At 39.1% G+C, this 14,063-nt stretch overlaps 1 protein-coding gene across 1 annotated transcript in view; it reads right to left on the minus strand.

The window, feature by feature from the left end:
* The window catches only part of ABCC2 (ATP binding cassette subfamily C member 2), an 833,283-nt gene that overhangs the window by 409,474 nt on the left and 409,746 nt on the right, over window positions 1-14,063 (minus strand). The window lies entirely within an intron of this gene.

Below are 14,063 nucleotides of genomic sequence, written 5' to 3' on the forward strand. Positions count from 1 at the left end.
TTGAGACTTGATGTCAGTTGGCTGCAGCCCCTCTGATTCTAACTTTGACCACTTCATTCAGACTTCCCTTCTCCTCAACCACCCCTCCCAGATACGTGAAGCTATTTACCTGTTCCACTCTCTTCCCTTCTATCTCAGTTCTCAGCTGCTTCTGATTTCTGCAATTTGCTATCATTACTACTATCATATATTTGCTTAGTTTCATCCAGTGTGTGTTCAGTTTTGCATTCCATCCCCCTATCCTTTGATGAAATTCTTGCTCAAAGTCTGCCTGTAATGCCACGTTGTCTGCATATAGCAACTTTGATGATCCCTCCCCTCTGACCACTTTGCTAATGCAGTCCATCACCAGTATGAACAGCAGTGGGATCAGAGCTGAACTCTGGTGCACACCCACTCCCACTGCGAACCCACCTGTGAGGCCAAACACTGTTCATACTTGAGTCATTGGGTTCTTGTACATAGCCTGCACTAATTCTACCAATGTTTCTGGGAATTTGAACCACTGCAGTACTGCCCAAATCAACTTTCTTGGGACCTTGTCATATACTTTCTCAAAGTCTAGGAACGCCCAGTTGGATTCTTTCCTCATCTCTAGCTTCTTCTCAACTGTATGTCTCACTACAAACATTATGTTATTTGTGTTGTATCCTGATCTAACTCTGAACTGCTTACTTCCTATCTTACATTCTATTGCTCTGCATATCTAATTATCAATCACTCTCTCCAGGACTTTCATGCAATGTGACAGGAGTTTGATGTCTCTGTACTGCCCACAGTTGTGGATGTCCTCTTTGTTTTTGTATACTTGCACTACTATGCTTATTCTCCAGTCATCTGGGATACACCTTTCTCTCCACACTGCTATGAGTACCCACAGGATCCATTTCTCGACTATCTCACCTAGCATTTTTATCAAATCTGCTGTGACTTTATCTCAGCCTGCTGCTTTTCCTGAATTCATTTTCCTTAGTGTTGTTCTTACTTCTTCTAGAGTAGGCTCCTCCTCTTTTTTCATTGTAGGCCATGTCTGGGGTAGTACAGCTTCTTGTGGGGTGTTCTTCCTTCAGAAGCTGATGGAAGTACTCCTTCCATCTGCCTTTGATGTCCTGTGGACTGGTGAGCACGGTTTTACTGGCATCCCTGATGAAGGGTATCTGACTATCTTCTTTATCTTTCTGCCTTTGCCTTGCAACCTGATATAGTTTCTTTGTGCCACTTACTGAGTCACTTTACAGAAGCTGGTAGAGTGCCTCCAATGCTCTATTATTTGCTGTTGCAACTCCTTTCTTAGCTGCCTTGTTAGCCAACCAGTATTCCTTCCTAACCTGGTCAGTCTTTTCTATCTCCCACTAATTCCTGCACTCCTTCCTTCTTTTGATGAATCCCTGGACTTAAGCATTCCACCACCAGTTTTCCTTATGTAGCTTATTTCCATACCTGGTTCATTCAGCCATGTATCTGTTCTGCAGCCCTCACACATGTTGTTTTGAGGCACTGCCATTCTTCTTCTTCAACTCCACCAATTTCCTCCTCTTCATGTGATGCTAGAGCCCTGAGTAATTCCTTGAACCGTTGTACTTTCACTCCAGTCAACTTCCAGGTCTTCAACCTGGTCTCTGTTGACCTTAGATCCTGGTTTGACCACTGTTTGCAGATGATTGTGGCAACCAGTGGTTTATGCAGTGGGATGGCTGTTTCACTGGGGATGACTTTGCAGTCATTGATTTTACCCCAATACCCTTCCTTTATTAGGAGGACGTCTACCTGAGTTGCACATTGTCTACTCTTGTATATGATCTTGTGACTGTTTTTCTGAACCATGTGTTTATTCTTGTTGCCCCACCCATGTGGACCCAGGCAGTCCTCATATCCTTCCCTAGCTGTCCTGATATGTGCATTCAAGTCACCCATTATCAACACCAATTCATGCTGTCCTGGTTAATCTAGTAGGTCCTGAAACTGCTGTCTGAATGCACTCTTTTCTTCACTATCACAACCCTGCTGTGGGGCATAGTGCTGAAAATCTGCTGACGCATAGTAAGGATCTGGTACATACCTCTTAACTGTCCAGATTTTTCTCTCATATTTTTGGTCTGTTCCTCATTGTGATTTTTTACCAAATCACTGGTATGATCTTGGACTGAGGTCACCAAATAATGTCATACATTTTAGTTTCAGACTTCAAATCCTTCACAAAATGGACAAACCCTGTTACTCTAGCAACTTTCTTATTTATAAGAACAATATTTAAAATCTGTCCCTATTTTGGGGTCTCTGTCACTCTACTTTGCTTTGTCCAGATTTCTTGCACTAAGAGGTTGAGAGGTATGATCTGGTCAGTAACAGAACTGTATTCAGTGTGTGTGTGTGTGTGTGTGTGTGTGTGTGTGTGTGTGTGTGTGTGTGTGTGTGTGTGTGTATGTCTGTGTGTGTGTGCGTGCGAGAGATCAGGCAGGGTCATAACTCTGTTTGTCAGCTCTTCCCAGTTTTCAGTTTTGCAGAGCATCCCTGAGTCTGGGTTATATTTTTGCAATGTCTGTCTTAAAAAAACAAAAAAAAAACTAATTTTATCGTAAATCACTGAGGATTACAGCCAGCTAGTCAATAATACCAGTCATTATGTTTTAAATTTATTCTTCAGAAAATATAATGCTGAGGCAACACCTGTTCTTCTATTAATTTTAAAAGTGAATTAGAGTAATATTTAAAAGTTGCTCATTTTTGGGTCTTAGTCAGAAGTTCATAGGCAGTTACTAGGCTTGCTGCCCAGAGGACCATTGAGGAGACTAGCCTAAATTCCCAGTTGATCCCAAGCACTGTTTCATTAAGTGACTTAAGGTCACACAGCAGACAAATGAGAACTGAGTGCCTCAAGCTTTGTGCAAAGGAACTACAGTTCACAGTCTTAATTCTCTGTGCCAACTGCCAGACCTCCTTTATTTTTGGCTTTGTCTGGAATCCTTAAGCAAAAGGGTTGGGAGACATTTTGGTCTGTTCTTAAACTCTTAGGTTTTCTGGGAAAATGTGGATTGCAATCATTAAATAATGGAAGACAAGTGATTTTCAGACTTCATATACTTTAGAAAACATTTATTTTATTTGTGTTTGTTTACCGGGATGGTCCACTGAGCCGTAATGAGCCCATTTTCAGTGGAGGCCCGGGAATAACTGCTCCAGCATTGAAATGAACAATGCATAAAATCAAATACATAGATACACACATATCAATACAGTACACTAATAAATCAATACAAATATCAACACAATAAATCATATCAATATATATGTCAGAACATCAGTATAAACTATGTCCAGGAAGTAGTTTATCATAATGAATATAGTAGTGCAAACATTGTAGAAGCAGTTACATGAGCTAAATAATAGTCAGAGACATTATGAGGTTACTGTGTAAAGGTAGGGTGTTTGGCAAAAGTTGCTAAAGCTTGGTTTAGTTGGTTATATCTTTGATGATGGACTCTTAGAGCATGTTGTGCATACTTGCCTAAAAGAAATTGTAAACTTGCATGAAGCTGAGCCAAAAAGAGCCAGATGAAGTCATAAGCTAAAGCTAGTGAAAGGCAGAATGACAGAGAGAAATTATACAAAGAAATGTTTAATGAGGATTTTAGGTATTATCACGTGGGAAGTTCAGGTTTGGCACAAGTGTAGTGCCTTAGAGAGAGACAAAGTGTTATTTCAGGGAATGTTTAAAGAGGGGTGGATTACTGGTAGCCCTGAAAGATGGTGGGAGGGTATTCCATAGCTTGCACATAGTAAAGGAGTAGAGCATCTGACTGGCAGAAAGACTGGGCTTTTCAGCGTTCAGGAGCATTTGACTTTTGGACCAAATTGGTCTATTTGGATTGGACTGCATTGAATGAGTAGGGAAGAAAGGCAGGACAGTTTGATAGTTTGAGTATGAGTTTATGTTCAGTGGTTAGTTATAGATATGTAAGATAGTATGGAAGATCTAGCCAGTTTAATAGGAGTAGTGAGGCACAATTGTGGGATGAGTACTTTGCACTGGTCACAAATTTTGCAATTTTATTATAGCGTGAGTCAAACTTGGATTTAAGGGAAGACTGGATTTTGGTAAATAGAGGGGCACCATATAATAAGGAAGGTAGCAGAAAGGAAGTGGCCAGGGGCAGTTTAGTGGGGAGGTTGAGGAAGTATTTGTGTCTGTACAGTGTGCCAATTTTTTGCTGAGTTTTTTTATTTTACTGCGAATATGGTGGTCAAATGTTAGGTTTTCATCTATGATGCCACCTAGTAGTTTTGTGCCTGGGACAACCTCAGTGACAGTGTTGTTTTGAGAGAAGATAGTGAATATGTCCTTTCTCAGTGAGATTTTTGGGGGGGGGGTAAATAACATGAGTTTAGTTTTTTGGTGGTTTAGGGCAAGATGATTATTTGTCATCCAAGTTTCAGTGGCAATGGGGCACTTAGGGTGAGTTGTTGTAGTTGTGATGCAGAGTTGGCGGTACAGATGATAGTTGAATCCTCTGAGTATTGGATGACAGTACCTTGATTGAGGGTAGTGTGGAAGCTGTTGATGAGGATACTGAACAACAGAGGCCCTAGTATAGATCCTTGATGCACAGCTGTGTTGAGGAACGGAGAGAAATATTGTTGCCACTTACTTGATTGTTGCAGATTTGTAAGATAGATTGAGATCCATTTTAGGGTAGAGGAAGCGATGCCTAAGTTAGACAGTTTGGTGAGAAGAAGGGGATGGGAGAAAAGCCTTGGAGAGATCTAGAAAGAGAGAAGAGACCATTTTTCCAGTATCTCTGGTACAGTTTACTGTGTTGAAGAAGGAAAGAACAGCTGTAGTAGTACTGTGACCAGGCCTACAGCCATGTTGAGTGGGAGAGAAAATTTGGTTGTTTAGCAGGTGATTTAGAAGTTGTGCATGGATGCATTTTTCTAGGATCTTAGAAATAAGTGAGAGAATGGCGACAGGTCAAAAGTTGGTAATATCTGTATTGTTTCCACCTTTGTGGAGAGGAAGAACATATGCTTTTTTCCACCGTGTGGGTATGTAGGACTCCTGGACTGATCTGTTGAAGAATGCGCATGGGATATGTGATAGAATTAGCTGCTAATTGAAAGAATTCAGGAGGTAGGTTATCATGGCATTAGTGCCAGGTTTGAGTTTTAGAAATAGTTTTTTAATGGTAGCTGTAGGAATAGGTGAGAGAGAAAAACAGGGAGGGTGAGCTATTAAGTATTGGATGGTGAGTTTTCAGGAGCTAGGTTGACTTAAGGAAAGTTGGTGGTGAGACTGGTGATAGCATTTATGAAATATAAGTTAAAGAGTAAGGCAATTTTGGTAGGTGTCTTATCTGGGGAGGGGCATGGATTGTTATTGGAGCCTGGTTTGAGTAAGGAATTTATGGAGCTCCAGGATTTTTGGGGGTTATACTTGTAATGACTTTGTAGACTAAGGTAGTATCCTTTTTTGTTATGGATTACTAGATGCTTTGCTTTATTTTGGAGTTCTTATATTGAGTGAGGTCACTGGAGCTTTTATTTCTTTGCCATAATTTCCAGGCTTTATCCCTGGCAATCATGAGTTGCCTCGTGGGTCTGGTAAGCCAGTTGGCATTATTAGTTTTCTCTCTCTTTTGTTGGAGAGGTGCTAATTTGTTTAAGATCCCAAGAAATGTAGAGTTAAACAACTCTACTGCTTTGTCAAGGGGAAGGGTTTTCAGTGCATCCCAACTGAGGTTGTATAGTTTCAATAAGGATGATTGGACAAAAGTGGGATAGGTGTCTGAATTGTTTATACTGGTGTTTACTTGGCATTGCTGTATTTTTATGTACTATAAAGGCAGGAAGGTCGTCACTAATACTATTGGGTAGAGTACCTGTAGAGGAGATTTTATTAGCATCAGAGACCATACTCCAATCCAGGATAGACCCACTGTTGCTGTTTTTATTGGGTCTGGTTATATTGGTGACTAGCTGAGTAAAGTTATATAGGTTTATGGTGGTGGAGGGATGGTGATGTGAATTGTCAAGCCAGTTGACATTCACATTGCCTCGAATGATTGTTTCATTTTTTATGCTGTTTGAGACCCGGGCTAGGGTTTCTTCTAATATGGGAATGTTATTGCCTGGAGGGATATACAGGACTACAATAGAGACTTTTGTTGTTCATTTTTAGGAGGGATATAAGTATTTCGGCAGTGAAAAACTGAGGGACAGACTTTGCGTATGGGACTATATTAAAGTTATTTAGGTATATCAGTGTGACTCCCCCATCTTTTTTTAAGAGGTCTGTCTGATCTTAAGCAGGCATAGCCTGTGGATAGAAAAGGTTTTAACCATTTCTTAGTATCGGCTATAATATTTGGCTGGTTGTGTGCTCTCTAGGCATGGAAGTCGTGATTTTGTTTCTGATACTTTGAAGGTTGAGTGTGGTGAAGTTTAGTATTTTAAGGGGATTAAACTGGTTAAGAGGGGAGGTGGTGGGCCCTATATATATGGGAGGGTGATGGGGTGCTGATTCTTTTTTGTTATATAATGGCAATGGGAAGTCAGGTTTGTTTTGGTGCTTTTTTTGTATGGCAAGGTTTTTAATTTGTAGTATAGGATGGTGTAGGTTGGATATAGGCTAGAGGATAGGCAAGAGAAGGTGGTAAGAAGTGGTGTTTGTAAAGAAGTGATAGATGTAGGTTTGTTATATTTGAAGGGTATGTGAAATGCTGTTAGCGGCAGTAGTAGATACAGGGAGAGAGAGACGGGGTGAGAAATTGTATGTTAGTGGTAATTGACATAGAAAGTGGAGATGGTTAGTTTAGAAGACTGTGAAAGAATGTTATAAGTTGGAGGAGTTTGAGAGGATAGTGTTAGATATGAGGGGGAGAGAAAAGAGTGAACATGTGAAGGTTAATTAGTGAATCTAGGGGATGGGAGGAGTAAAGTAAATTGAAAGTGATTTCCTGGAATGTCCAATTGGATGGGTGGAATTGGTAGGAGGAGATAATGGAAAAATAAGTCTAAGTGAAATGGGGGTGGGTGAGAATGAGGTCAGGGTAGGGAGCAGAGTGAGCCCGAGCATAGCAAGGGTGAGCATAGTGGACTGGCCCTGGCGTCAGTTATAGCTCGAGTAAAAATACAACGCTTGTACATTACCAGTTTTGTAATTTGTTCCTGAATTTGGGTCTTCATGAATCTTAAGCGAAGTAGTTGAATGGGTCTGTGTTGCAGTGGTTGTCCTCTGTGAATCTAACAGCCGCAAGCTGAAGTACATTACTAGACCATTACTTGTATAATTTATGCATTCATCTGATCTCAAGCAAACTTTTAAGATGTACACAGTCATACAAGTGGCTGTATTTGCTTGTCATGCATTTGTTTGTGTACAGACATATACTTGCAAACAGCGTAGTTAACATCTGTCTCCAATTTTGTTTCATTTTTAGCCCGATCCTCCTAAACTCTGTGGTTTTCTGACATTGTTTTTGATTGCTGTTATCAAATAATGACAGACATGAGTATCAGACTTCATATTGTTCAGAAAATGCTTTAATGCAAAACCTGTTATACCAGCAATTTAACTGTATAAGAACAATATTAAAAATCTATGCCAGGTGTCCCACAAAATGTCTGTATGTCAGTTTTAATAACATGTTCCTAAATAGTTAGGCACCAAGAACTGTTTCATTATCTTGTTTTCCTTTCTTTCCACCTGATAAAAATAGGTCATTAGTAACTTCAAAGTAGTGCAAGCACTAATATTTGGCATACCCTAAAGGTATTTTGACATCCCCAATATGTTCTTTTTATCCTGTCATAAGGTAGGGTATTCCCATGTTGCATTTTTTATGAATTAATATGGCTAACCCCAAGGTCCATCACTACTTCCTTCCCCTACAAATATGATATTGTAATGAGCAGTATCAGTAGATCAATTAGGTAGCTTCACTTGTGTTGGAAGACCAGAAGGCTGTGAGTTATATTCCCAGTCCAGGTGACTGGTTTGCTGACACTACTGTGTACCAGGTGGGGGGCATCTGCATTCTGGAGTGTGTGGTACTTCAGATGAGATGTTCCTTAATGCCATGGCCAAATTTCCCATAGTTGTATAAATACCACATAGGTTCTCTCATAAAGAGGCCACTAGCCTAATAGGATTAAACCCACCAACATAGGATGGATGGATAGATAAATAATGTTTTAATCATTAGGCATACCTAAGAAAATATACATAATTGATTAGGGTCTTGAGGATTGCATTTTGCATTAATGCAAACCCAATGAACAACATGTACTTCAATAATTTCCTACCCCTATGAGATGTGTAGTGTCCCTGTATGTAGCATTTGAAGAACTTGCAGAATATTCTGGAAATCCCAAATACATTCAAATGATTAAAACCATCACCAGACAAATTGATTTATGACCATGTTAATCCAGCAAAGGTAATAGCATCCACATCATGAATTATTGAAGTGCCACATCTGTCAAAGTGTAACAAAACTGGTGTAATTTAATGCAGAAATAAGTAACTCAGGCAATAGTTCAAAAATATATGTGATAAAATGTTATCCCTATTGTGATGATATCAGGTATTGCCAGCTATGCCAGGAGAAGTAGGGCAGTGAATGTGTAACATATATGCCAGCATAGCTAGCTGGAGTTTTGTAAAGAATCATATCTGTATGCCAAACTGATTTGTACAGGTACTTGTGTTGAAAATGTATGTGTAAAGCTGCTTGTGTTAAAAATGTGGCAACAGTGGGTCCTGCTGGACAGAAAAGAAATACACCTGTTTGTCAGACTGTATTGTAACTGTTGAAAAGAATATAGTTTAACAGAGGATATTGGAAGAGAAGAGGTTAATCTCAGTACAGCTATTTTTGAAAAATAGTCTGAAATTAAATTACCTGGTTTATGCCATAAAGATTGCATCTTACTGTTCTGATTGCAGCCAGAGACAAAATGTCCATGAAAACTAGGACTAGGAATCCTACTGTATTGTCCTTAGGGTTGAACTAATTGCTACCCTGGAAGGGTAGACATTTTTGAAATGGTTTTATAGTTAGCTTCCAGATGCTATAACACATCTTATCAAAGCTTTGTGTGTGTGATTATGACATGTGTGCTAGATTCTGGTTCAGTTTCTAGTAAAGGGGGTACTGTGGGAACCAGAAGTCAGATGATCAGATTTATGTGATGTCATTCTGTAATCCAGCACTGAAATATTTTAATACTCGATGAGATAGAAGTCTCAGGGCAGTTTGTTTTTGAAACCTGACAAAGAACGATCACTCACCCACTTCATCTTTCCTTACTTTATTAAGTAACCAGGGAATAGTAATTCTTTAGATCAGTCAGGGAAATGTAGTGAGATTAGTTAAGTACTGTTTTTCTGTATCTGCGTGAATCTATCTGTCTATGTTATTTTTAATATTTCCTGTGTTGAAACTCTGGTGTTTACTGTAAATAGATATTTAGTATTTGCTTGTTCTTTTATTATTTATTATTAAATATATTTAAACTTTTCATTGTGGCTGTTGTCTTAGAGAATATTTTAACCTTTGAAAGTTCTTGTATTTATTAGGTGACACTTTCTCCTGAAATTCTTGCTGTTTGGTCAGCATTACCATTGGTATTTGTATTAATTTCACTCAGTATAATTGAGTAGCCTTGTAATAACCTTAAAGCAGCTGGCTGGTGGCAGTGACTCTACATTATAGTCTGGGCAGAGGAGGGCATACCTGGTAGATCTGTGCCAGCCTTTCCCAGGTGTGTGTGTGTGTGTGTGTGTGTGTGTGTGTGTGTGTGTGTGTGTGTGTGTGTGTGTGTGTGTGTGTGTGTGTGTGTGTGTGTGAAAATCAAATCTTAATGTGTGTGTGTCATCTACTTGGAACAGGGACACACAGCACTGGTTTCTGCAGAGAGAAAGGTGATGACTTACTTGTGGCCTTGAGAGGAAGTCTAGCCCCAGGTCTGGAGTGTGCTCCATTTGTGCTCTTAAGGGAAAATGTGCTTGTTGCAGAGAGCTGCATCTGGAATACTGTGTGTATCTATCTTTGTTCCAAGTGAATGTCCCTCACCGGTGTCCATGGTGAGGATTGAGGCTCCTTGATTACTGGCCCAGAGCAGGGACGTCACACCTTTGAAGCAGTTTGTTAGCACACAAATAATTACACTATTTTTTTATAAGCTCTGAAGAATTACTAAAAGTCCAGAGACGCACACGCATGCAGGATCATTAGTGCTGGTCGACTAGTAATAAACTTGACATCTGTTTTGTTGACACACACTGTTTGACAAAGCAGATGGTCAACAGCTGTTTAAAATCACTACAGTACCCAGGTTGGGGAATATGCCATTTCCCTGGTATAGTGCGATCTCAGAGTTAAAATATTTAAGTAGCAGTGGGTACAGCATGCAGGGAGGCTTGCCCTACAGCAAAAGAAACAAGTTTTTTTTTTGGCATGGTCTGTTGTTCTATCTCAGATCATGCACAATTAGGCTTTTAATGTTTTTTTTCCACCTTCTGTGGATGATTTTTTTCATGTCAAGCTAATGAAGTTTAGAATATATATTCATCATTATATGTTAGCTTCCTAGCCAATAGGAGTACTTACAGTAGAACTCTGGCCTTCTTTCCTATATCTCTTAAATCGAAGTACCCAATTGGTCTTTCTTTTGCCCCTTCAGGTCACCATACCTGTAATGGCATTGTTTTCTAGAAAGGGGGATGTCTGTCCGTGAAGTGAGGTGATCCCCAACAGTGACCTCTGGACAAATGATAAGCTAATACTCGCTGTGTGTCACTAAATAAAAAAATCTAATCTAAAGTGGCAAAGAACAAAAATGCAAAACACAAATAATCAAAAATAAACATTTTTTACAGGCGGAGAAGCCAAATAAATACAAATATGAATGATAAACCAGCATGTCATTTCTAATGTGATATGGATTACAGTCAAACATGTACTTAATTATTAGACCACATGGGCAACCATAACATTGTACTGATGGCTATGGCAGGAATGGAACCTTCAATTTTTTTATTTGATGTCAGATGTAATTCCATGCCGGCAGTCACAGATTTAACCCCACCCCACCCCCAATAGTAAATCAGATAAAAAAATCCGTATACTGTGCATAAATTCCTTATATGGGCTCAAACCAACAGCTGTTTGATTAAAGCCCATACAGACCTATTGAGAGGACTCGTCATTGTGCTGTCTGCATTTGATAATGCTGTGGTTTACTGTACAAAATATAATTGACCCTTTGGTATGTACCTAACAAGGCACATCTAATAATTAAAATGTCCGCAGAGGCTCCTCACTTAAAGAATACGGGGTGTAAATAGTATCTTTCTCAAAGTTCTATCCCTGCATTCTGTCTCCTACAGGCAGATGAGGGGGGAAGATATATGCCTGGTATACAAGGAATCTTCAGACCCCACTTTTATGAAATACCTTCATTTCTGCAAAACAAACAAACCCATTCTAAAGACTTAAACCTCAAATCTAACTTGAACACCTGGATACGGAACCAAAAATTCATCCCTACTTTGGCATTTATGTCTCTAATGGACACAGACAGCTTAAAATGGTGCATCTCCTAAGCCTCTGATAGCAAATGTTTCATCTCCTAAGCTCCCACTTACACTACCAAGGGTTCCAGAAGTTGCCAGAGATTTGGGATACATGGCTAGGTTTAAAAGGCACCAGTGGTTGTTATCCTAGTAGACATCTGTGAGCCTCTAGCAGGCCAGTTTACAAAATTTCATCTCCAAACACTTACCTCCATGGGAGCCTGCATTAACTACTGAGAACAATTTATTTTTTGACTTTTAAGTGTTAGGGTACGACCAAACCCAGTTTCAATACAGTGGAAAGTTAAAGCACATAATTTGATAGGTGAATAGGTGACAGTTTTCTGAATGCACGTAACCTGCAGGGTTATGCTTTTCTGTTTGTGATGATTCTCCTGTTTTTAATGTAACCGCAGTCACAGATACCATCTGAAATTGTTTGTCCCAGTACTTTAAATCGTATATAGTCCCAAAGCACAGCTCACACAACCACTGCCGTGTGCCTTTTCCACGAACCAGAACAGCTCAAGTGTAACACCCCCCGCTCTTACACTGAAGAGTAAAAACATAAAATATTTTAATAAACCAATGGCTACATTGTAGCCATTGGCTTATTAGAGTCAGATCTGCATACTCCAAGCTCCTCCATAGGAAAAAAAAACTTTGTTCTTTCTACTGGCACACATATCAGGTGGCCAGAGGCATGACACCACCCCCTTACCCCAGTCTGTTCCCTGTCTTTGACCCTGATTACACACATTCTATTGAAAAAAGTTGTCTTTTAAACTCTTGCAGACATTTGCTACAGTTTATATTCTGTCTGCACAGAGAGCTTCTTTGCTTATTATTTAGTAAAAAAAAAAAAATGTTTTAAACTGTAGCAAACAGTTGTTATACTGTACACCCTGCCTGCACTCAGGTTTAGTTAAAAAAAAAAAAAAAAAGAGTTCTTTCTTTTTTTACTGTTAAACTGTAGCAACCCGCTACATTGACCACAAATGCAATACCGGCTTTGCATTACAGATCAGGATCAGCTGATCATTCCCAGGGCAGTTGCCCCCTTCACTCGCCCTAGCTATGCTACTGCATAGTCTATATGTTATACGCTGAAGGAGAGAGCTTGAATTGTTATTATTATAGAAGAAATGTTTCCAGTAACCTACATGAGATTATGGAGATGTATCTGGGTAAGACTGTCGATAATTTTAACAGAGAGCGTGAGCATATCAGCTTACTTTTGTTATATTTATCTCTAGTAGTGTAAATACAGTATTTCATTCTAAACTTTCCCTTATAGCAGTGTTTTCAGATTGCTTCATAATTACTGTAGACTTAGCATAAACGTGGAAGTAAAACTAAAAGGGTAAATTCTTCCTCCAGTTTAAGTGCAGTCATTTTGTTGCAAATGAGAATTTCTTTTCCATCGACAACATAAATGTTCATGTATAACCTAAGTTAATTTAACTGGTTGTGGGGTGGAAAGGGGTTGTATGACAGGCATGCAACACCTGTGGTATAATTTTAATAATACTGTGTCTCTGTTTTTGATGCACAGATTACCAAGAAGAGGTGGTACCTAAAGGATACAACTTCAATATAAGTCATTCTGAGATGAATGGATAGTCATACAGAGATCTGTAGACACTTTTGTTTAACTTTCACAAATACCTGTACTAGTGAGATGCAATGTTACAGCTGTCACTGTGATGTAACCTGACAGTTTGTTAAGCAGTACATTTCAGTCTTTACATGTGGTGCAATGGTTCAATAGGTGGCATTGCTATCCCACAAGTTTTCTTTTTTCTGGATAATTTCCTGAGGTACCTTCTGCACAGTCCCCATGTTTTACTTGGATTGATATGTGAATTTTCACTGAAGAATGTAGTATCCTCATGCACCCCAAAGACACATTGTCTGTGTATCTCTTTAGCTAGATTGATTCTATGCATTATGCTAAGTGCATTCTGGGATAGGCTCAGCTCCCATGCACCCCTTCATAGGATAGCATAAAACATGTATCCGAAAATGGATGTGGCAATAAAATTATTAATACAAATTTCAGCATGACTGAAATAAGTAAAAATGAAGTAACCATGAGAATATTGCCATTCATATTAAGGTACTTGTGTTTATTTTCTTTCTAGGTAGTATTAATACGCATTATTCTTCATTATAGAATGGTTATGTGACTACTAGGACACTGGAAGACAGAAGTTTCCAGGAAAAAAGTAAAGCTATATTGTGATAGTTGTAAATGGCTCATGTGGATTGTTATGCTATTGGCTGGTGTCTTTTAATATTAATACACACCGCTAATATGTACAAAAGCATCACCATCTATGACAATGTCTTAACAAAAAAGATATTTCTCCTTGCATGTTTTTAGTATTATATCAGAGCTTTCCTTTGTGACTTATGAACTGCTACCATTGATAAGGACTCCTACTTGTCCTTTTTATAGATCCTGCTTTTTGTCCATCTGGTGAAA

The sequence above is a fragment of the Protopterus annectens genome, chromosome 14.part0, assembly GCF_019279795.1.
Source record: "Protopterus annectens isolate FY-2018-M chromosome 14.part0, PAN1.0, whole genome shotgun sequence".
Taxonomy (NCBI): Eukaryota; Metazoa; Chordata; order Ceratodontiformes; family Protopteridae; genus Protopterus; species Protopterus annectens.